Source organism: Phascolarctos cinereus, unplaced genomic scaffold (genome assembly GCF_003287225.1).
Source record: "Phascolarctos cinereus isolate Bilbo 61053 unplaced genomic scaffold, phaCin_HiC Scaffold_726;HRSCAF=1367, whole genome shotgun sequence".
NCBI lineage: Eukaryota > Metazoa > Chordata > Mammalia > Diprotodontia > Phascolarctidae > Phascolarctos > Phascolarctos cinereus.
The window spans coordinates 159,777,942-159,800,391 of NW_027556098.1; the positions used below are offsets into that span (position 1 = coordinate 159,777,942).

Here is a 22,450-nt window from a genome sequence, read left to right on the forward strand (position 1 = left end):
AGAAGAAAGAAAGAAAGAACTGCACATTTTTCATGTACATGATCATTGATAAATATCCTATAGCCTAATTATATCTGCCATTCACCCTTCCATTGCCTTTTATGCACTTGCAAAGGGGAAGGACTAATTTTTTTTTAAAAAAAGTAAAATGCACAATCCTTACCATTAGGTGATTTGTGGGCAGCTAGGTGGTGCAGTGGAGAGAGTTGGGCTTGGAGTCAGGAAGATTCATGTTCCTGAATTCAAATCTGGCCTCAGAAAGTTACAAGCTGTGTGACTGTGGCCAAGTTGCTTAATCCTATTTGCCTCAGTTTCCTCATTTGAAAATGAGCTGGAGAAGGAAATGGTAAACTATTCTAGTATCTTTGTCAAGAAAACCCCAAATGGGATCATGGAGAGTCAGACAAGAATTAAGCAACTGAACATCTACTATTGGATGATTTACTGATCTAATGAAATTATTTGATCTTTCAGGCTTTTATAGTGTTCTATTTTGTAGCTTCATTGATCATGTACACTTCTTTTCGCCTTCTCTACTATGTATGATATATAGTGGATAGAGGCCTGGGCCTGGAACCAGGAAGACTTGGGTTCAAATCTAACTAGCTGTGTGACCTTAGGCAAGTCACTTAACCTCTGTTTGCCTCAGTTTTCTCATGAAAATAATAATAGCACCTACTTCTCAAGATTTCTGTAAGAATCAAATGAGATAATAATTGTAAAACATTTAGTCTGACACATAGTGAGCACTATATAAATGTTAGCTATTATTATTTGGCATACATATGACCAGTGGTGTGTTGTTAAATGTTTAACAACAAGCTCTCTGAAACAAAATATGTAGGGCACATTTTAAAAATTTAATCTGCATCATTAACAGCTTCTCCGTCACCTTCTTAAGTCTAGATAATCAACAAAGCAATAAATCAAGATTTAATTTGTGGCTTTTGCTGATTTCCAAGTGTAAACATTGAGAATTTACCAATCAGCTTTTGTAAGGAACTACATGATGGTTTCAGAACAGCATTGCATGTGATTCTAGGTTCTTGAAGTAGACCATAAACACTGGCAGGTTCTATGAAGCCAGAAAGACTTCAGACACAACCTGATGATGGACTGTGTGAGTACCATCTGAGGATCAGACTATTTATATGGAGAGCCCCATCACCTGTATTTTGGGTTATGGAAAGTCATGAAAGCTATACTAAAAGCAGGGGAACAGCTGTGATCTGCCTCTCAGACTTTCTGAAATATTAGAACAAATCATATCTCCCCAACAAAATTATAAGCTCTTTTAAGGTAGGGACCACTTCTTATTCATCTTTGTATTTTTCTCACTGCAAACGTAATCATTATTTACTGCATGTTTGTTAAATGAATAGATGAAAAGATAAAAACATGGAGACTATAAAATTCTGAATTGACATAACACTAACTTGTATATGTAGGCAAATAGCAGAATACACACCCTACTCCCTTTTACTACTCTCACCCCATCCAAGCCCCGCAAGGCTGTCTGTGTTCAGTACAACTTTAGAATTGGTAGGAAAGATTTAGGTAGGCCAAAAATGTGTGGTGGTGGTATGTCTGACTTTTTGTGACACCATTTGTGGTTTTCTTGGCAAAGATAATGGAGTGGTTTGCATTTTCTTTTCTAACTTATTTTACAGATGAGGAAATGGTGGCCCAAAAGGTGAAGTGAATTGAGCAGCATCACACAAGTATCTGAGGTCAGATTTGAACTGAGGAAGATGAGTATTCCCGACTTCAGGGTCAGCACTCTATCCACAGTGCCATCTAGCTGATCGTTGCCCTAAAGGTCTACCCCAAAAAGGCCTACCTTGGACTTAAGTGATTTTGATTCAAGGACACCAGTACTCCAGGTATGCCTTTAGTTCTTGTAGATCTCTAAGAGCTCAGGTCCTTAAAAACAATTACAGTTTTTCCCCCAAAATATGAAGCATTCATTTTTTTCTCCTTCCTAGTTTCTTCCACCCACTGGAAAGAAAGAAAGAAAGAAAGAAGAAAGAAAGAAGAAAGAAAGAAAGAAAGAAAGAAAGAAAGAAAGAAAGAAAGAAGGAAGGAAGGAAGGAAGGAAGGAAGGAAGGAAGGAAGGAAGGAAGAAAGAAAGAAAGAAAGAAAGAAAGAAAGAAAGAAAGAGAAAGAGAAAGAAAGAAAAAGGAAGGAAGGAAGGAAGAACAGAGGTAAAGAGAAAAAGAAATAAGGAAAGGAAGAAAGGAAGGAAGATGGAAAGAGGGAGAGAGGGAAGGAAAGAGGGAAGGAAGAAAGAAAAGAATAAAAGGAAACAGATAATTTTCAAGAGAATAAACCATGACTTTTGATAGTTACATGAAAAATGGCTACAAATCACTAATAGTTAGAGAAATGCAAATTAAAGCAATTCTGAGGTTCCATCTCAACCCTATTAAATTGATAAAGATGAAAGAAAAAGAACATGACAAAAGTTTTAGGGGCTGCGGGAAAACAAGCACTTAATGTATTTTTGGTGGAGTTCTGAATAGGTCTGATCCTTGTATAAAGTAACTTGGAATTATACACAAAAAAGTTACTAAATAGTGTATGCCCTTGGACCCAGCTATGTTCCTACATGTTAAAGAGATCAAAGAAACAAGAAAAGGTACTATACATATAAATATATCTATTGCAGCTTTTTTCATAGTGGCAAAAAATTGAAGGAAGTGGGAATGCCCATCAATTGTAATTAAAGTTCAGGAGTTCTAGCTCTATTGAGGCTTAAAACCTCAGAAAGCCTTGAACTCCCTCAGAAGAACAAGCTATTGCTGTTTCTGTCCATGCAGGACTGACATTTAATTTTGCCCCATTCATTCAGCAAAGAAGAAGCACAAGTCAATAGTCTGTTCTCACAAATCAAAGTTAAGACATCTGGACAAAAGCAGGGTTTGGACCTTGGTGATTGGTATTAATGTTATAACTCTTTCACTTTGCCACAGGAATCCTGGAGTGTGGCTCTGTAACAGGTAGTAATCCAGCCCTAAAGGCTAATTCAAAGTGGATACCTCCAGAAGAGAAATAGATGGTATATATAAGCACTGTTAAATTAGTCCAGAAAAAAAAACCCAACTAAAATTGGGGCTTATTCCTATTTTTATTTAAATACTCATAGCAGATAGTTCCGTACATGATATATTTGACCTAGTCTAGTATTTTACAAAATGGGACAGATGCCTCTGAAAAAAAAAAATGCTCCAGATACTGTGGAATTTGTGATATTTATATTAGTAATCGTGCTATGAGCAGAGGACAACAGAGGACAGAAGAGTTAGGAAAGGCCTAGGGTTTCAAGGTAATTTAGAGGAAATTCATGAAAATCCTCTTGACAAGAAAAAAATAATGAATATTAACTTCCTTTTTATAAATTTTATTAATGAGTAATATATTCCACTTCAAGCATTTTTGTTTTACTAAAATTTTTTACAGAGGAAATATGTTATTAATATTTATTTTCCCCTAATCATGATAAATTCCATCAACACCTTAATATGCCTTGTCGTTTTTCCCACAGATGTACTTGTTAGTAACCTCTCATCCATTCAACTATCTATCCTGTGAACTCCAACACAGCTGAACTGGAAGATTAAAGACTCCAGTCTTTACTATCTGTCTGCTGCCACCACAGAAAACTCCCAGAATACTGAAAAACAGAAGTGCTACCTTAACTCACCATTGTCTGAAATCCAAGCTGTCAACACCCATATGAAAAAATGGTCCACACCAATAATAATTAGAGAAATGCAAACTAAAATAACTCTTAGATTCCATCTCATGCCTTTCTGGCAGACAGGACAAAAAAAAGAAAAATGGGAAATGTTACATGGGCTGTGGAAAACAGGCATACTAATAATGCATTATTGGTGGAGGTACGAATTGGTCCAGCGAGTCTGGAAAGCAATTTGGAACTATGCCCCCAAAGAATAGAAACTATGTATATCCTTTGACCTTTGTGCATGTTAAGTTGTTTTTGCAAAGAGATTGAAGAAAGAGGAAAAGGAACCACATGATCAAATGTATTTGTAGCAGCTCTTTTTGTAGTAACAAAGAACTGGAAACGAAAGGGGTACTCACTTATTGGGGAATGGCTAAACAAAGCATGTTATATGAACATAATGGAATAATATTGCGCCGTTAAATAATGGCAAAACGGATAGTTTCAGAGAAAACTGGGAAAACAATGAATTGATGCACAGCAAAAAGTGCAGAACCAGAACAATTCACATTATAAAAATATTTCAAAGAAAAACAATTCTGAAAGATTTGGGAACTCTGATCAATATAATGACAAACCACAACTGCAGCAGATTATAGATGAAATATATCTCCTGATAGAAATCTGATGGACTCCAAATGCAGAATGTGACATATGCTTCTGGAAATGGCCAATGAGGAAATTATTTTCCCTAGCTATGCATATTTGTAATGAGGTTTCTTTCTTTTCTTTCTTTCTTTCTCTCTTTCTTTCTTTCTTTCTTTCTTTTTTCTTTCTTTCTCTCTTTCTTTCTTCCTTCCTTCCTATTATAGGTAGAGAAATGGGAGGTAGGGAAAATAAAGGCTTATAATTTAATTAAAAATATAAATTAAAAAATAAAGTTTATGTGGGGTCTTAGATTGAGAATTAGAGGTCATAATATATAATTTGAAGACTATAGGTTCTATATCCTGCTCTCTTTATTTTAGCCAGGTTAAAATAACCAGATATTTTACAATACTCTTCCAGTTTCTGGATAAAATTGAGAAAGGAGATAAACTTAAGATGTTCAAATGAAGTCTATTGATGATTGAGCTATCATACCTTCCAAAAATTAATTTAGAAGGACTTAGAATCAGAGAGCCTGGTCTGGATCCTGGCTCAGCTGATAACTACCTATGTAAGCTTGGGCAAGTCATTTAAGCTCATGGGGCCCCAGTTTTCTCATTTACTTGACAAATGGGTTGGCTTAGAAGATCTTTATGATTTCTATGATCCTATAATGGTCAGTTTCATGAATTAATCTTAGGATCATCTAACTTCAGGGATGGAAGAGAACTTAGAGATAAAGTAGTTCAATCCCTTTATTTCATGGATGAGCAAATTGAGGCCCAAAGAAAGGAAATAGCTTGTCTAGGATCACATACCTAGTAAATGGAAGAATTGAAACTGGAGTCCAGATCATCAAGGTCCAAGTCTACTACCCTTCCCCATTTAACATTCTGCCTCAATGCCACTACAATACATCATATCAATACAGTAATACTAAATCTATCAGCAGGATTTGGAATATAAACCAGTCTTCTTCCTATAAGACAAGGAAAGATACAAATTAGTCCAATTAATTTGGACTTAACGTACAATTTACCTTCTCATATGCATCATAGGGAAAGAGAATATGAGTATAAGGAATCAGCCACTGACAAGCCATTGAAAACAGAAGATCTATACAAAAGTCTTAAGAGGAATGGGAGGTTTCCCCTTTGCTTTGGAGATGAGTCTTCTCTAATGTTATTTTAGGTCAGGTGTGAACTTTCCTTTTATCTTCATATACTATGTAGAACCTCTTTCCCATTGGGGCAAGAGCTATTGCATAAATTTCCTTGATCATTCCAAGTCCAAGAGCTGGCAATTTAATAAATCTGGCTATGTTGGGGCAAATGGGTAAGAGAATTGAGACATCACATTGCTGCTGTGATAAAGGAGCTGGAAGCTGGGAGGAGTGGCATATAGCAACATAGGCAAGGGCTAAGGCCTGACTGTTAACCCCTGTTTGCTTCCTTCTTTTTTATTTTAAAAATTATCATTTCATTTTTTCAGTTATCAAGCATTTTTTCCCTCCCTTCCAGCTCCCATAGCACACTGAAAAAATAAATAAAGAACCCTAGTATTACATAAGCACAGTCATGCAAAATAAATGTTCACATTGGCTGCATTTATGTGTGTCCATCATCTCTATGTAATGAGGTAAGCAGAATTCTTCTTTTTCAGTCCTCATGAGTCATGATTAATCATTTAGAGTTCTCAAATTTTTTATAATTTCTAATTTTTCCCAATTTTTTAGACATTTTTATTTAATGTTTTGAGTTTCAAATTTTATCCTTCACTCCCTCCCTTCCCTTCCTCCCTATGAGATTGTAAGCAATCAGATATAGGTTTTAGATGCACAATTATGTAAAACATTTACATCTGTCATTTTGTACAAGAAGACCTGAATAAAAGAAAAAAAATAAAAGCAAGTGAGAAATAGCATACTTCAGTTTGTATTTACTCTATCAGTTCTTTCTCTGGAGGTGGATAGAATGCTTCATCATCAGTCCTTTGGGATTGTCTTGGATCATTGTGTTGCTGAGAATAGCTAAGTCATTCACAGTTCTTCACTGAACCATACTGCTGTTATTGTGTGCAGTGTTCTCCTGGTTCTGGTCACTTCACTATACATCAGTTCATGCAAGTCTTTCTAGGTTTTTCTGATATCATCCTGCTAGTCATTTCTTATAGAACAATATTCCATTACAGCCATATACCATAGCTTGTTTAGCCATTCCCCAACTGATGGGTATCTCTTTGATTTCCAATTCTTAGCCACCACAAAAGAGCTGCTATAAATATTTTGTACAAATAGGTCCTCCCCCCCCCCTTTGGGGATGTCTTTGGGATATCGACCTAGCACTGGTATTGATGGATCAAAGGGAATGCACAGTTTTATAGTCCTTTGGCCGTAGTTCCAAATTGCTCTCCAGAATGGTTGGGTCAGTTCACAACTCTACCAACAGTGCCAAGTATGTGTCCCAGTTTTTTCACATTCCCTCCAACATCCAACATTTTCCTTTTTTGTCATATTAACCACTCTGATAGATGTGAGGTGGTAACTCAAAGTTGTTTTAAATTACATTTCTCTGATCAATAGTGATTTAGAGCATTTTTCATATGACTATGGATAGCTTTGCTTTCTTTGTCTGAAAACTACCTCTTCATATGCTTTGACCATTTATCAATTGGGAAATGACTTATATTTTTATAAATTTGACTCAATTCTCTATATGTTTGAGAAATGAGGGTTTTATCAGAGATACTTATTGCAAATCCCCACCCTCTCCCCAGTTTTCTGCTTTCTTTATAATTTTGGTTGCATTGGTTTAGTTTGTGGCCTACCCATGAGTAATCAATATTTATTCAATTGTTTAGATCTGACTTCATTTGTGTGAAAAGAGTTTTATGGTTGTGTTCATACAGTTCCTGGGTTTGTCTTGGCAGGTAGACTATCAAGTATTTTATATTGTCTATAGTTATTTTAAATGGAATTTCTCTTTTTATCTCTAGCTGCTGGTAATATATAAAAATAGACTTTTTGGTAATATATAAAAATGCTGATGATTTATGTGGGTTTATTTTGTATCCTGCAACTTTGCTAAAGTTGTTAATTATTTCAAGTAGTGTTTTAATTGATTCTCTAGATTTTCTAAGTATAAACATCATATCATCTGCAAAGTGATTGCTTGCTGATGTTTTTAGATAAATATTACTTATTTTAAGGTAAGCTCCATTTATTCCTACGGTCACTAGTGTTTTTTAATAGGAATGGGTGCTATATTTTGTCTAAAGCTTTTTCTGCATCTGTTAAGATAATTATATGATTTCTGCTGTTTTGTTATTGATGTGATCAATTATGCTGATAATTTTCCTTATATTGAGCCACCCTGTATTCCTGGTATAAATCCCACATAGTCATAGCGTATGATTCTTGCGATATATTGCTGTAATCTGTTTGCTAGTATTTTGTTTAAAATATTTCCATCAATATTCATTAGGAAAATTTATCTATAATTTTCTTTCTCTGTTTTGGCCTCATAGTTTGGGTATCAGCACCATATTTGTGTTGTAAAGGGAATTTGGTGGGACTCTGCATTTTCCCCCAAATAGTTTATATAGTACTGGGATTAATTGTTCTTTAAATATTTGGTGGAATTTGCTTGTGAATCCATCTGGTTCTGGGGATTTTTTTTCTTAGGAAATTCATTGATGGCTAGTTCAATTTCTTTTTCTAATATTGGGTTATTTAAGTATTTTATTTCTTCTGTTAACCTGGGTAATTTATATTTTTGTAGATATTTATCCATTTCCTTTAGATTGTCAAATTTGTAGGTATATAATTTGACAAAAGAGCTCATAACAATTGTCTTAATTTTCTTTTCACTGGTGGTGAATTCACTCATTCAATTTTTGATATTAGTAATTTGGTTTTCTTTTTTCCTTTTTTAAAAAATCAAATTAACTAATGGTTTATCTATTTTATTGGTTCTTTTCCATAAAACCAATTTCTAGTTTTACTTATTAGTTCAACTTTTTTTACTTTCAGTTTTATTAATCTCTCCTTTGATTTTCAGGATTTTCAATCTGGTGTTTAATTGGGGATTTCTAATTTGTTCTTTATCTAGTTTTTTGCCCAATTCATTGATCTGCTTTTTCTCTATTTATAGATGTAAGCAATTAGAGATATACATTTCCCCCTAAGTACCACTTTGACAGCATCCCATAAATTTTGGTATGTCATCTCAATGTTGTCATTTTCTTTAATGAAATTATTGATTGTTTTTATGATTTGTTCTTTGATGCACTTGGTTTTTTAGGATTAGATTATTTAATATCTAATTGATTTTTAATCTTTCTATTTTCCATTGCTGAATGTAATTTTATTGTTTTGTGATTTGAAAAGGATGCATTTACTATTTCTGCTTTTCTGCATTTGTTTGTGAAGTTTTTATGTCCTGATACATGGTCAATTTTTGTGTAGGTGCCATCTACTGCTGAGAAAGGTGTCTTCCTTTCTATTCCCATTCAATTTTCTCCACACAGCTATCATATCTAATTTTTCCAGAATTTTATTCACCCTTTAACTTTTTTTTGTTAGATTTATTTAGTTATGAAAGGGGAAAGTTGAGGTTCCCCCACTAGTACAGTTTCATTATCTATTTCATTCAATTCATTCAACTCTTCATTCATTCATTCATTCAATTTCTTCAAAAATTTAGAAACCATACCATTTGGTTCATATATATTTAGTATTGCTATAACTTCATTGTTTATGGTACCTTTCAGCAAGATATAATTTCCTTCTTTATCTCTTTTAGTTAGATCTATTTTTACTTTTGTCTGAGATCATGATTGCTTTCTTTGCTTTAGCTGAAGCACAATAGATTCTGCTCTAGCCCCTTATCTTTCCTCTACGTATATCTCTCTGCTTCAAATGTTTCTTGTAAACAACATATTGTAGGATTCTAGTTTTTAATCCATTCTGCTATCTACTTTCATTTTTATGGGTGAGTTCATCATATTCACATTTACAGTTATGATAACTGTGTATTTCCCTCCATTTATTTTTTGCTTATTTATCCCCCTCTCTCTCACCTCCTACCCTTTCCTTCCTCACAAGTGTTTTACTTTTGGTCACCACTTTCCCCAGTATACCCTCCCTTTTATCTGTCTCTTCCCCTTCTATTATCCCTGTCCCCTTTTACTTTCTTATGGGGTAAAATAGATTTCTATATCCAACTGAGTATGTTATTCCCTCTTTGAGTCTATTTTGATGAGGGTAAGGTTTGAGCTTTGCCTGCCACCCCCACCCTATATTTCACTCCATTATAATATCTCTTTTATGTGAAATAATTTATCCCATTCAACTTCCCTCCTCCTTTTTCCAGTGCAATTTTCTTTTTCACCCCTTTATTTTATTTTTCTGGGTATCATCCCATCAAAGTTTCCTTATATCCACACCCTTTGTCTACATATACTCTTTCTAATTGCTCTTTTAGTAATAAAGTTAAGAGTTATAAATATTATCTTGCCATATAGAAACATAAACAGTTCAAATTTGTTGAATTTCTTGTTTCTCTTTTTTGTTTCCTTTTTTACATTTTGATGTCTCCCTTGAGTCTTGTTATTAAGTTTCCACTCGTTCAATTCTAATTTTTAAAGAATTATTTTTTTCAGTGAGCTTTTGTACTTCCTTTTCAATTTGGCCAATTCTACTTTTTAGGGAGTTATTTTCCTTGGGAAATTTTTGTATATTTTTCCCTGTGCTATTCACTCTTTTTTCATGATTCTCTTGCATTACTCTCATTTCTTTTCCCAGTTTTTCTTCTACTTCTCTAATTTGCTTTTAAAAATTCTTTTTAAGCTCTTCCAGCAATTCTTTTTGGGTCTGAGACTAAATTACATTTTTCTTTGAGGTTTCACATATAGCCATTTTTGACACTATTGTCCTCTTCTAAGTTTATGTCTTGGTCCTCTCTATCACCATAGTAACTTTCTATAGTCAAGCTCTTTTTTTTCCCCTTATTTTCTGTCTTTTTTGTGACTTGGTGTTTTTATATGAATTGGGCTCTCATCTTGCCCTGTCCTAAGCTTTTTGTGCTGGGGCTCTGGGTCTTACTGCTGGCTTTCACTGAGCTTCAGGGCTTAGCTGCTTGCTTTCTCTGGAGGATAGGCTTCTCTTCTGGCTTGTAGTGGGACAGTGGGGACTCCCTATTGGCCTCCCCTTGGGGTGAGATTAGCTGCTGGCCTGCTCCATGGGTAGGGCCTTGCTGCTGAGTTGCTATAGAAACAGGGTCTCTCTGCTGGTAGGCCTCAGGGGTGGGTTCCTGATGTTGGCTAGCCTTGGGGTGGGGCTTCACTTCTGGTCAGCAATGGGGTCAAGGCCTCAGTGGCTTGTGTTAGGGGTGGGGTCACTGGGGTGGAGACTTGCTGTGCAGCACAAATTGTTCACTTGCCTAGAGGGTTATTGGCTTGCTGGAGGGCTGGGCCACACTGGTGGATTGCCCTAGGTTGTGAGGCCTAGGCTGGCCCCCTGCTGTGAGGTTGGCTTTTGCTGCTCATGCTTTTGGACCTCTTTCCCCTCACACCCCAGTGAGATAGACCTTTCCTGCTGGGCTGGTAAGCTGCTTCCCTGCTCCTAGATCAATTCTGAAGTGGTTTTCTAGTTGTTTGGAGGAGAATTTGGGAGGACTACAGAGGGTTCCTTCCTTACTACACCATCTTGGCATCGGAAGTTCAATTTCTCATTTTTATAATGCTGATATTATAAATATAACATAATATATATAAATATTTTAGATAATGTTGTTATATATTAATATAACTAAATATACATAATAAAACTTTTTCTTCTGGTTCTGTTTTCTTTATTTTGAATCAGTTCATAAAAACTTTTCTATGTCTCTTTGAAACCAGTGTGCATTTAGACATTTCTTACAGTGAAATAGTATTCCATTACATTCATATACTATAAATAATTCAACCACCCCCAATTTATGGGTATCTCAATGGTTTCCAGTTTCTTGGAAAGAAACATAAAGAGCTGCTATACATGTTTTTAAAAATATAGGACCTTTTCCTGGCATGGAATAGCTGGGTCGGGGGCATGAACTGTTCCATAACTACTTGTACATAATTTCAAATTGCTTTCCAGAATGCTGTGTCCCTTCTGAACTGAAAAGTAACAGTATTAATATCCACCTACATCACACTGAATATTTAAGATTTGTTTCAGATAGTTAGGAATTATGGAATTATATGCCATGTCTTTTGCATTAGAGTATGACTGACACCATTTCACCTGTAAAATGGAAATAATAATAGCATGTACTTCACAAGGTTGTTGTGAGATAATATTTGCAAAAAAGTACTTAGCACAACGCCTGGAAAATAGCAGGTGCTATATAAATGCTTATTCCCTTTCCTTCCTTGCTTGACTAGAATTCCACAAATACTCCCATATTTATGTATAATATAATATCTTTACTTATGATATCCCATATACCCTAGATAATACTACTATATTATCTAATTCATTTTTACAATTTCCCAATAGCCAACATAAAGGTGAGTGGTAATATCTTCATAAAGGTGAGAAGATTGGAACAGACTTTAAACTCACACAGCAAAAAAGAAGAAAATGAGTAGAAATTAGATTTCCTGACTACTAAAACAAATATACATATAATAGATCATTCTAATTTAATATTTAAAACCAAATGTATAACACTTCAAAGTCATCCCTCCTCAAAGTGATGAGATTTAATATATTGTGTCATTAACAAAATATACATGTTGTACTCTAAAAATATTTTTCAAAGGTCTGAAGCTTATTTTATTTGTGAAGGGAAGCTCTCTCCCAATTAAGACCAGGATCTCCTCAGTAACATAACCTTAGAGAGTTTTACAGGGCACTAAGGAGCCAAATTACTTGCCAGTGGTCAAACATGTATGTCTCTGAGGCACGACTTAAAGCCAGTTCTTACTGACTCCAAGATCCGTCCTCAATCCACTACTCTACGCTGACTCACTTAAACAAATACACATTATTTAAAAAATTAAACAATCCAACATTTTCATTTCCCATCATCTGAATTCTGGAATTCCTTTTTGGCTGGCAGGGTTTTTGATATTGCTAACATTAAAAGCAGAATCTCAGGCAGCATTAATATTTAATGATGCTATTAATTTCTGTGAGAGGAAGACAGAACCTTGTCATAGGCTTAGAAGGATTAAAAAGCAAATCATTTCTCCTTACTTTAAACTGAGATTTAAGTGTATTAGATTTTCATCTGAAATCTGATTACCATTTGACATGTATGTGGGCATTTCAGTTCACCTTTAATGAAATCTTTCCTTCCTTCCTTCCTTCCTTCCTTCCTTCCTTCCTTCCTTCCTTCCTTCCTTCCTTCCTTCCTTCCTACACAGCACATTGAAACTAGAACGCTCAACTCTCTATTAGACCAGCACCGGCTGACCATCCATCTGTTGGACTTCTTGGTTAATATTTCCCCCTTGCTTATTTCTTTAATGCCTGGGAGATCTCACTTTACATTTACTAAGATTAGTTCATTAAAATACTAATTTTAAACTGTAATTATCTGTTGGTTCGTATTGGTGGTTTAACCAGAAGTGGAACTGATACGTTTCTAACTGCGGGAGAGTTTCACATCTGTTCTCGTCCCCTGGAGCTTCGAGCAAGAGTTACTGTGGCACTTAAATGTAAGCAGCTTTGAGAGAGATGTTGGGAATGTGCTTTAAGGAAAGCAACAAAGACAGGCAGGGAGAATTGTATGTGTGGCAAATCGAAACAATTTGAAAAATATTCATGCTGATACTCTCCTTTAGGGAAAAAAGAGAAAGCAGCCATAAACAATAAACATATCAGGTAATAGTTCTGTTGTCATGTTGGGAGAATTTTAGCTATGAAGTAGCAAATCTAATTCCAAGGACTGCTCTCGAAGGGAGTTTGTGATCTGCTGTCTCAAGCAAGTTAGGATTTGTGGATGGATTCTTGTCTTGTGGCAGGGGTCAGCATCCCTCCTTAGGCCTGAGCACTGTCAGCAAGGCTAGTAAATGCCTCTGGGTTCCACTCATAGAGCTAAGGCAAAGTCAAATGAGAAAAAAAAGTGGGAAGAGAAAGCAGAGGGGGGGGGGGAGAAGGGAAAAAGAGAAGGAAAGAAAAGAGAAAGGCAATAGAAAGAAGGAGTAGGGGTAAACCCTCAACAAAGTGCCATGCCACTGAATGAGAACACTGCTATAACGTGTTTATTTCTGAATTAGGCTATCTTAGGAAAATTAGTAAAAGGTGCATCAGTTTCTTAAAATATTTACTAAAGAAAATGTTCTCCATTTTGGAAGGACTAAGTTATAAATCTGCATGGGTACAGTCAACATTTATGGCAATCAGTCTTGATTTGCTCACTATCACAGGGTAGAGAGATGGAGAGATGGTACACAGTCTCCTATGTTAGTTCCTATGTATGTAGAGAAAGAATATGCTGCTATGTATGTACAGAAAGAATATACTGCTAGAGGATTGCTTGCTGGCTCCTTGGCCATATGCTATGCTTTCTCAACTCCATGCCTTTGCATGTCTATTTCCCTCCCCCGAAATACCTTATTTGATGATGGTCTACTTGTCCTAATTTGATAAACTACTTTAACTAAAATGTTAGTGGCTGATAAAGAATGATGAATGGCCAGCATTTCAGGGAAAATGGCAGGGCTAACAGGAAGGAAATTTTTGGCAGAAGGCTTTTTATCACCTTCTAAACTTAACCATATGAGCACCTGTGCATTCCACTTACATGTAACGTTGGGCCTGCCCATGTATGTGCACTCTAGTAGCCATTTTATTTCTTTGTGAGGTAAAATCCTAGGCAAAGTGAGAGAAATCTCCTAAGAGTATAGGTGAGTCAAAGAAAACTCTTCATTTTTCTCTCTCTGATAAGATGCAAGGGGATGAATTCACCAAAATACCTAAGTCAAGAGACTCTAACTGTATTTTACTTGACATTTAAAAATTTCACAATATATATCATCTTTCAGCTTCTAATATTGTATTGAAGAAAAAGTGACACATCTTTTCCTCCATGTTAAGTGACAACTATTTAACCCCATAACTCAATGTCCATTTTTTTTCTTTTAAAACTGCATGACCTGGGGATTGGATTTTAATAATTCAGCTAAATGAAGAAAACTTAATGTTCTGAGTCTAGAAACTGGAAAATAAAAACCCAGTACTTGCCATCGATATGGGATACATAATATTTTAATGCTTAGGAGATCATTAACAAAGAAAAATATTACAGCTTTATCCACCCTTTGAGAATCGAACTAATGAACGTCTAACAGCTGCTGTTGAAAAATCAGCAACACCATCACTATCAATTCCAAGACAAAGCACAGCTGACAGATGTTTGATGTGATAAATCAGGCTGTACAAGGATTAAAATAATAAGTCCCAAATGTCCTTTAAAGACAAAGGTGCTAGAGCAAACTGTTTCCAGGCACTTGCCTGCTTTAGAAATTTAGAGCATGAGTACAATTATCTTCTAAGCCAGTATGGACCAATGTAATGCATTATTGAAATATAACACAACTTCTCTTAGGGGAAGTCTCAAGGACTGCTTAAGATATAACTTAAGGTGGTGTTATTGGAAAGTCTGAATTGGGTTGATAATTAACCCAAGTAGTGATGGTTTTTAAATAAGTTACTGGTTTTTAGGATTATGATCCAACTCTATTATGCTATCTTATTAGGGAAATGCCTTCCACTTATGCAGTCTGCAACCCATCCATGCTTGGTCATCTTACGTGACTTTTGTCCATGTCTGCCTATAAATATGTCAAAATATGTCCATACAATCAGTGTTCTAAGGGCTTTTCTCTCATTCTCCTAAAATTGAATGGGCAGTGTTGGAGCATGTAGACTATGTATCTGTTATCCCTTTCTTTTGGTACATCATTAGTGAGTTGTCTTTTTTTTTCCAGGCATATATTCCTCTGTTGAGGTCCTCTATACTAGACTATTAAAAAAAACCCAACAGTTGATTGAGATTGATAACCATTCAAAAGAATTTGATTAAGCCTTCTACAGGAGAAAAACAAAGTGGATGAAGACTGCCTATTACATCACTTATGATGCATTAATAGATAGTCTGCCTATATAGCTCTTCCATCAGCATACCTACCTTGAATAATGTAAATTGATAATGATTGGGCCCATAACTAAACATCAGAAGAAGAGTTGGCAGATTGCCTTTGTGAAATTGCAAAACTTCTTAAATGACTCCAAACTTCTCCCAGGAACAAAGGCCCAATCTTTTTACTCCTAATATTCTGATGACATTGTTATATGGCTTTCAATCATGAAAGGCTACAAGTCTCCAATGTAATTCAATATAAATATCACTCAGAAGGCAATGGAAAGAGGCCTATAAATAGGTTGCAACACATAATAAACTATTTAGAACTAGATTAAATTAATCATCAAAGCAATATATGATAAAAAAAAAAAAGAAGAGGGGCTTATCACATATTAAGAGTGAGAGCTGTGGACAGCCCATGCCCTCCAGTGATATCATTATGGTATTAGTAGGAAATGAATAAGAGCCTTAGCATGTTGTACCATCTGTGATGAACTTATGGAAAAGAAATTGATAATAATCGTATAGAATAGAAAGGCATAAATGGGTACAATTTGCATGTTTAGAGGAAACAAACACATCAATGAGATCATATACCCATATGCATATTGAATATTTGAGACTGGAACAAAAGGAGACAAGGTGTTCTGTCAATCTTCTTATGCTTAAAGCACCTGATGTACATGCAATGGTTTGAGATAGATTTGTAGACATATTCAGTGACAGTGCAGAATCTATTGTCCTTCAGAAAAAATGGGCTGTTCTAAAAAAATGCCCAGATTGTATCTGGGCCTGCAGAGTTCCCTCAGCCCATTCTTTGACAGTCAGGAAAGTTCCAGAAATTTTCCTCTATATAATTCTGGTTAGGAGACGTTCCTTAATCATTTTTTTTTTACTACTTCAGAAGATCCACCATCGCATTGATGTATTTCCTTCCCTCCCACTGACTACAACTGTACAGTCAGGAAAACTTGGATTCAAATTGTTCCTCAGACACTTAAGTAACTCTGTCTGCCTCTGTCTTTTCATCTGTAATATAGAGATAATAATAGCACATACCTCCCAGTATTGTGATAAAGATAAAATAATATTTGTAAAAGACTGCAAATCTTAAAGCACTGTATAAATGCTAGTTGTTCTTTTTTCTTGCCTGTAAAAATAATTCTCTTACAATAACTAGGGCTTCCTCTAAGTTTTTTTTTAAAAAAATATTCCATGGAAACATGTGAAGCTCTTGGACTATCAATCCCTCTTGTTACATGATCAGACCCCCCTCACCTCCTGCCACCTTCTCCAGTCATAAATTTACTGGATCTGAAATAGTGTTTAAAAATGAGAAATGTTAGTGCTCTTGGGGCAAATATTTGATTTGTCTATAATTTATATGTATTAACACATGCAGTTTAAGAAGTCCTTCATTAAGGCACGTAAACTAAACTAAATTAAACTATTCTAACCTTCTGTTAATAGCATCAAACCCAATACTGAGAATGCTTCCTCTGTGTATTTAAATGAATAGATTTATTAGTATTTTGTGAAATCAGGAATGCTACTAAAGATGAATGTTCATCAGCCTATCACTGACTGGTTTGATGTAGGCAGTGTGATCTCCCTGCTTAGAGAACCCTCAGATGCTCTGATTGCTCTACAGACTAGTAGAGACTTCGTTGGACAATAAAGACTATTCAAAGTATGCAGTTTCAATATTAAAAATCTGAAAAACTATTTAAAAGTAGACTTTAGTCAGATAAAATACAGGACGATATGTCTTCCAAGCACGGTTATTTCCTAACATGGTTGTCTTCACCTTTCAGAGAACTGTATTGATTGCCAGTCTCTAAAAATAATTTCACTGATGAATGCAGATGTAATGAGACATAGATGGCAAACACGCAAATTAATGTCGCCTTGACCTAAAAACAGTAAACCTGTGCAACACAGTATTCCACTGAAAACTGCTAATAAAAATCTGGAGACTATTCCCCACATCCATTTTTCTCCCTCCCCCCATCTTGTGAATCATCAAAAAGTTGGAAAAAGAGGAAGTTTCTTCTAGTTTTGAAAATTCTGCTGGTAGGTTTAGGAACAGGCCCAAAATAATGTGAGGTGTAGTGCTTGATTACCCTTTGGCTGCTTGGTTGTTCTAAATTAAGGTGACATGCTGTAGGAAAGGTAAGTACTGTGAACTGGAAAACCTCTAATTAAGTGGCTGGATTCCTACCTCTCCTTTACTCTAAGCTACTGGGATATTTGTCAAAATGTCAAGAAACCAAGGGTGTTCCTTTGGGCTGGTTAGGCAACAGGAAAATTTGATTTAATATGTTTTTGTGTTGACAAAATATGTTTTATGTTCATATGCCTTGGCCAATCTACATTAGGCAGACCAATTTCAAAGAAAAACAAAGGCAGCTGAATTCAAACGACAATAGAATGTGCTGAATTTTCTGGTACCCTGCCAAGAAGAAAGCTTCAGAAGCTAACATTTCAAATATATCCCTAACACAAATGGCTATTCTAATAACAGGGACTGATATTGTAGTTAACCGGAGTCCATGAAAAAGTTATTCAAGACTTAACATGCTGTATTCCTTGGAATGGTCAAGAAAGTAAATCTACCTCCTCATTTCTTGTCTCCATTCCCTTCTTTTCACTCACACTATAAGCATTTTCATTCAGCCCCACAACACCTCTCACCTGGACTATTCCAATAGCCTCTTAAATGTTCTCCCTGCCAACAGCCTCTCTCCACTCCAGTCCTACATAGCTGTCAAATTGTTATTTATAATGCATTGGTCTGACCATGTCACTCACCTTCTCAAGAAATCTCAGTGGCTCCCTATTGCCTCTAGGAGAAAACAAAAATTATTCTCTGGCATTTAAGGCCCTTCACAATCTGACCCTAGCCTATTCTCCCAAGCTGAATACCTCACTCTTCCTCACATGACTTAGGTTCCAACCCAACCAGCCCATTTGCAGTTCTACCTCCCACCTTTATGCTGGCTATTTCCCATTTATTCCTACATGAGCAGGAACGCTCTTCTTACTCCTGTCCTCATCTGAGAAACCCAATCTCCCTTCAGGTTTCAATTCACACGCCACTTCCTGCAGGACACTTTTCCTAGTTGTTGGTATCCTCACAGCTACCAAAACTACTTAGTGTTTATCTTCTATATACTTGGTACTGACTTTTCTGTGCACATGTTCTTCCCCCAGTAGAATATAAGTTCGTTGAGTACAGCGATTTAGTTTTTTTTTTTTCCTTTGTATCCTTGTAATTTAGTACAAATGTTCCCAGTTTTTTTTGGTTGCTGTACTCTTTGGCTTTTGGTAAAATTTTCCATTCTTTTTTATTCAACATGGCAGGTAATACATTCTCAACATCACTATACATATGCACACAAGAAATAACATAGATTACTTTCAACATTTGCTGTGATGTGGTTGTATAATTTGAATAATGTTGTTATTTAATTGTTTTCAGTAATGTCCAACTCTTTGTGACCCCATTTGGGGTTTTCTTGGCAGATAAATGGAGTAGTTTGCATTTCATTCTCCAACTCATTTTACAGATGAGAAACCTGAGGCAAACAGGGTTAAGTGACTTGCCCAGGGTCACACAGCAAGTAAGTGTCTGAGGCCAGATTTAACTCATGAAGATGAGTCTTTCTGACTCCAGGCCTGGTACTCTATCTACTATGCCACCTCACTGCTCTAAATTTGAATAATAGTTATTTCTCAAATATTTCTCAACCCCCCCCGACAAGTTTTTGACACATCTTGGCAGTTTGCATGGCCCAGATCGGGAGCCCAAGATTAAGTGGAAAGCCTGGTACACAGTGGGTATTTAATAAATGTCTGTCTAATTGAATTTTATTGAGTGGGAATTTCACCTGGTGTTTACATATCTGAAATGTTTGATACCCTCATGTTTTGCATTCTCTTAACTGGATAGAACCATTTTTTTATTATATTTGGGAGTGTGAAGTGATGGGATTGGACTGAATGAAATTCCCTTTATATACTCAATTTGACAGGTTGGATTTTTTTCAGGATCATTCTATGATCAATGAAAACTCCTTTGCTTCCAGCAACATAAGAAAAGGGTATCCTTCCATTGTCTTCTCTTGGAATTTAAAACAGGTGTCTACCATTTAGCATAGTCTCTGAATGACTAACATGTTATGTGAAAGTTTCAATATATGAATATATGTTCTCCAAGTTTTAAAAACAACAATGAAATAGATCCTTAGTTGTCTGAGATCCTTTAGGATTCATTATGCCAAAAAGGCAAGCATTTTGCATAGAAAAGATATTTTCTCCATTAAGATCCACTAAACCATATTTAAAAAAAAATATTGGTTCACATTAACCTGCAAGTTAAAAAAAGTCTTATGATTAGGCTTCATTAGGTCATCAGGATAAGGACAGAAATAGAAAAAATAGCCATACATTAACTTAAAAAAACTTTATTTGTGTCTAATGGTAGCCATCTCTGGGGTGGGGGAGGGAGGGAAGGAAGAAAAAAATGAAAAAAAGAAAGTTATATAATAACTTTATTGTATATTTGAAAGGAATAGCAAGTTGTATATAATAGATTTATAGTTTCATGTACACATCTTTTTTTTTCTATTCTAATATGTTATGGAAAGGCTTGTTTTACTTCTTAAGTTCAGAATAAAACAAGTAAAATTTAAATTTAAAACAGGGAGCATAAAACACTTTCTCCAATAAAATGTGACAAATATTAAATTATTATCTCCATAGTCTATTGGGTTAAAAAACAGAGATAAAAGGAAAAATGAAACAAATAAAAAAGGAAAAGAGGGATCAGTGGAATGAAGGAAAGAGAGATTAAGTCCTGAGAGAAATTGAGACTCTAAATTTTTCCTTTCTCCCTAACTCTGCAGTCAAAATTGGCCTCCAGGTAATATGCCTAGCATTTACTCCTTACTTTTTAAACTACTCCATTAGAGGGAAGCTCAGAAAAGAGAATTCCCCTGTACACTATGTTGGGATCTTTGTCTTAATAGCCAGAACTCTCTCTTAGATGCAGGTGCCATTGTATTTATCAATTTTAACTGCAGGCAGTAGGGATGAACAACTGATAGACACTTTAATTTAGAAAACTTGCTGCAGGCCAAATGAAATTAAACTAAGGTTGGATCCAGGGGCCAAAGGTTTTCCCACTCCTCACCTAGATGAACTCTCAAGATCCCTTGGAGCTATATGAAATGAGAAAAGTCACAACTCAGCAAGTTGTTTATTGAGCACCTACTATGTGCATTGTAGTATATAAACAGCTACAGAGAATATAAAATAAATGGAAGACATGGTCCCTGACCCTGAAGAGCTTACAATCGAGTTGAAGGTGCACTTTATTAATATCTTGAAACTTTCTTAAAGGAAGTTATGGAAATGGGTCAGTGAAGGGGAAGCAAGAGGGCACTTCCATAGGGAGATGGACAGTGGAGCTGAGCAAGAGAAGGGAATGCAAAGCCAAAGGCACAAAGCAGGGATCTGAAAAGAAGTGTGTTGGGAAGATGGTAAAGAGACCAGCCCAGCATGAGGAAAGAAAGGCTAGAAACAAGCTCTACTGGGGAATTAACAGAGATGAGATTGAATAGTTTGGGATAGGGAGTAGGGAGTTGATGGATGGCTTCAGTTGCTAAATGGGGGATTTAAATTTGATCAAATAGGCAATAGGGAGCCACTTTAGGTCCTTGAGTAAGCAATTCAAGAATAAATCAACATGAAGATTAACTAAATGAGGTAAGATGTGGTAGTAGAAAGAAAAGGGGAAAGTGGGAAGAGCATTGAGGAATGTATTATTTTCTGTTGTGAAGTGGATGGGTATGATTTAATAGGAAACATTCTTTGGGTTCCGCCCCTGTGGATACACTTAATTTGGCTCTTATGAGGCACAAGATTGGATAGATGCCCACAGAGAGATGAAAAAGACACTATTTTCCCAAGGAAAAAAAATCTCCATTGCAGACTACAAATTGAAGCAGAAAGCTAAAAATCAGTTCTCTCTCTCCATCCATGTGAACATTTGCATTGCTATTACACTGATTTAACTATATACGATTCACATAAAAAGAACACTGAAAGGTAAGGGAACAGAGGAAAAAAAAAACACTGCAATAACCAGGAGAGGTTGTCTCTTTTTGTATTCTTTAAGATTGTCTCAAATCTTTTCCACATTTCTTAAAATGTTGATCCCATTCTGTCCTCACTTTATTGAAGAAGCTGCTCTCTTTCTCTCTTCTTGTACCTTCCTCTCCTTTAGTCCATGTCCTTACTGCCTCTTCCTTTCCGCCACCACAACAGGATCAATTGTCCCTACTACCTTCCAAAGCTAACTCTCCCTCCTGTGCCCTTGACCTCACTATGACCTCCTTTTCTTTAGGACCCTGTTGCATTAATCATCCCCTTCTCAAGCAAAATTCAATCTCTCCCTCTCTGCTGGTTCATTTCCTTTGTGTTAGAAATGTTTTCAGGTTTTAAGAGAATATTGTACACAGTAACAACAATATTGTAAGATGATCAACTGTGAATGACTTAGTGGTTCTGATCAATACAATGATCCAAGATAATTCCAAAGGATTATGACGAAAAATGCTATCCACCTCTAGAGAAAGAACTGGTAGAAAATTGAAGCATAATTTTTTCATTTTCTTTTTTTTTTAAATTCTATTTATTTTATTCTGAACTTAAGAAATTAAACAAGCATTTTCATAACATAATAGAATAGAAAAAAGATTATACATGAGACTGCAAATCTATTTATGTACAACTTGTTATTACTTTTAAATATATAATAACATTATCATCTAACATTTTCTTTTTTCCTTTTTTTTCCTTCTTCCTCCTCTTCCCCCCTTCCCCCTGAGATGGCTACCATTAGACACAACACACACACAACACACATATATATACATATATATGTATGTATGTACACACACGCACACACACACATATA

General features: G+C 35.6%; 1 protein-coding gene across 1 annotated transcript in view; it reads right to left on the reverse strand.

Annotated features, from left to right (window-relative positions):
- Window positions 1-22,450, reverse strand: part of NXPH2 (neurexophilin 2) — a 156,634-nt gene that overhangs the window by 34,033 nt on the left and 100,151 nt on the right. The window lies entirely within an intron of this gene.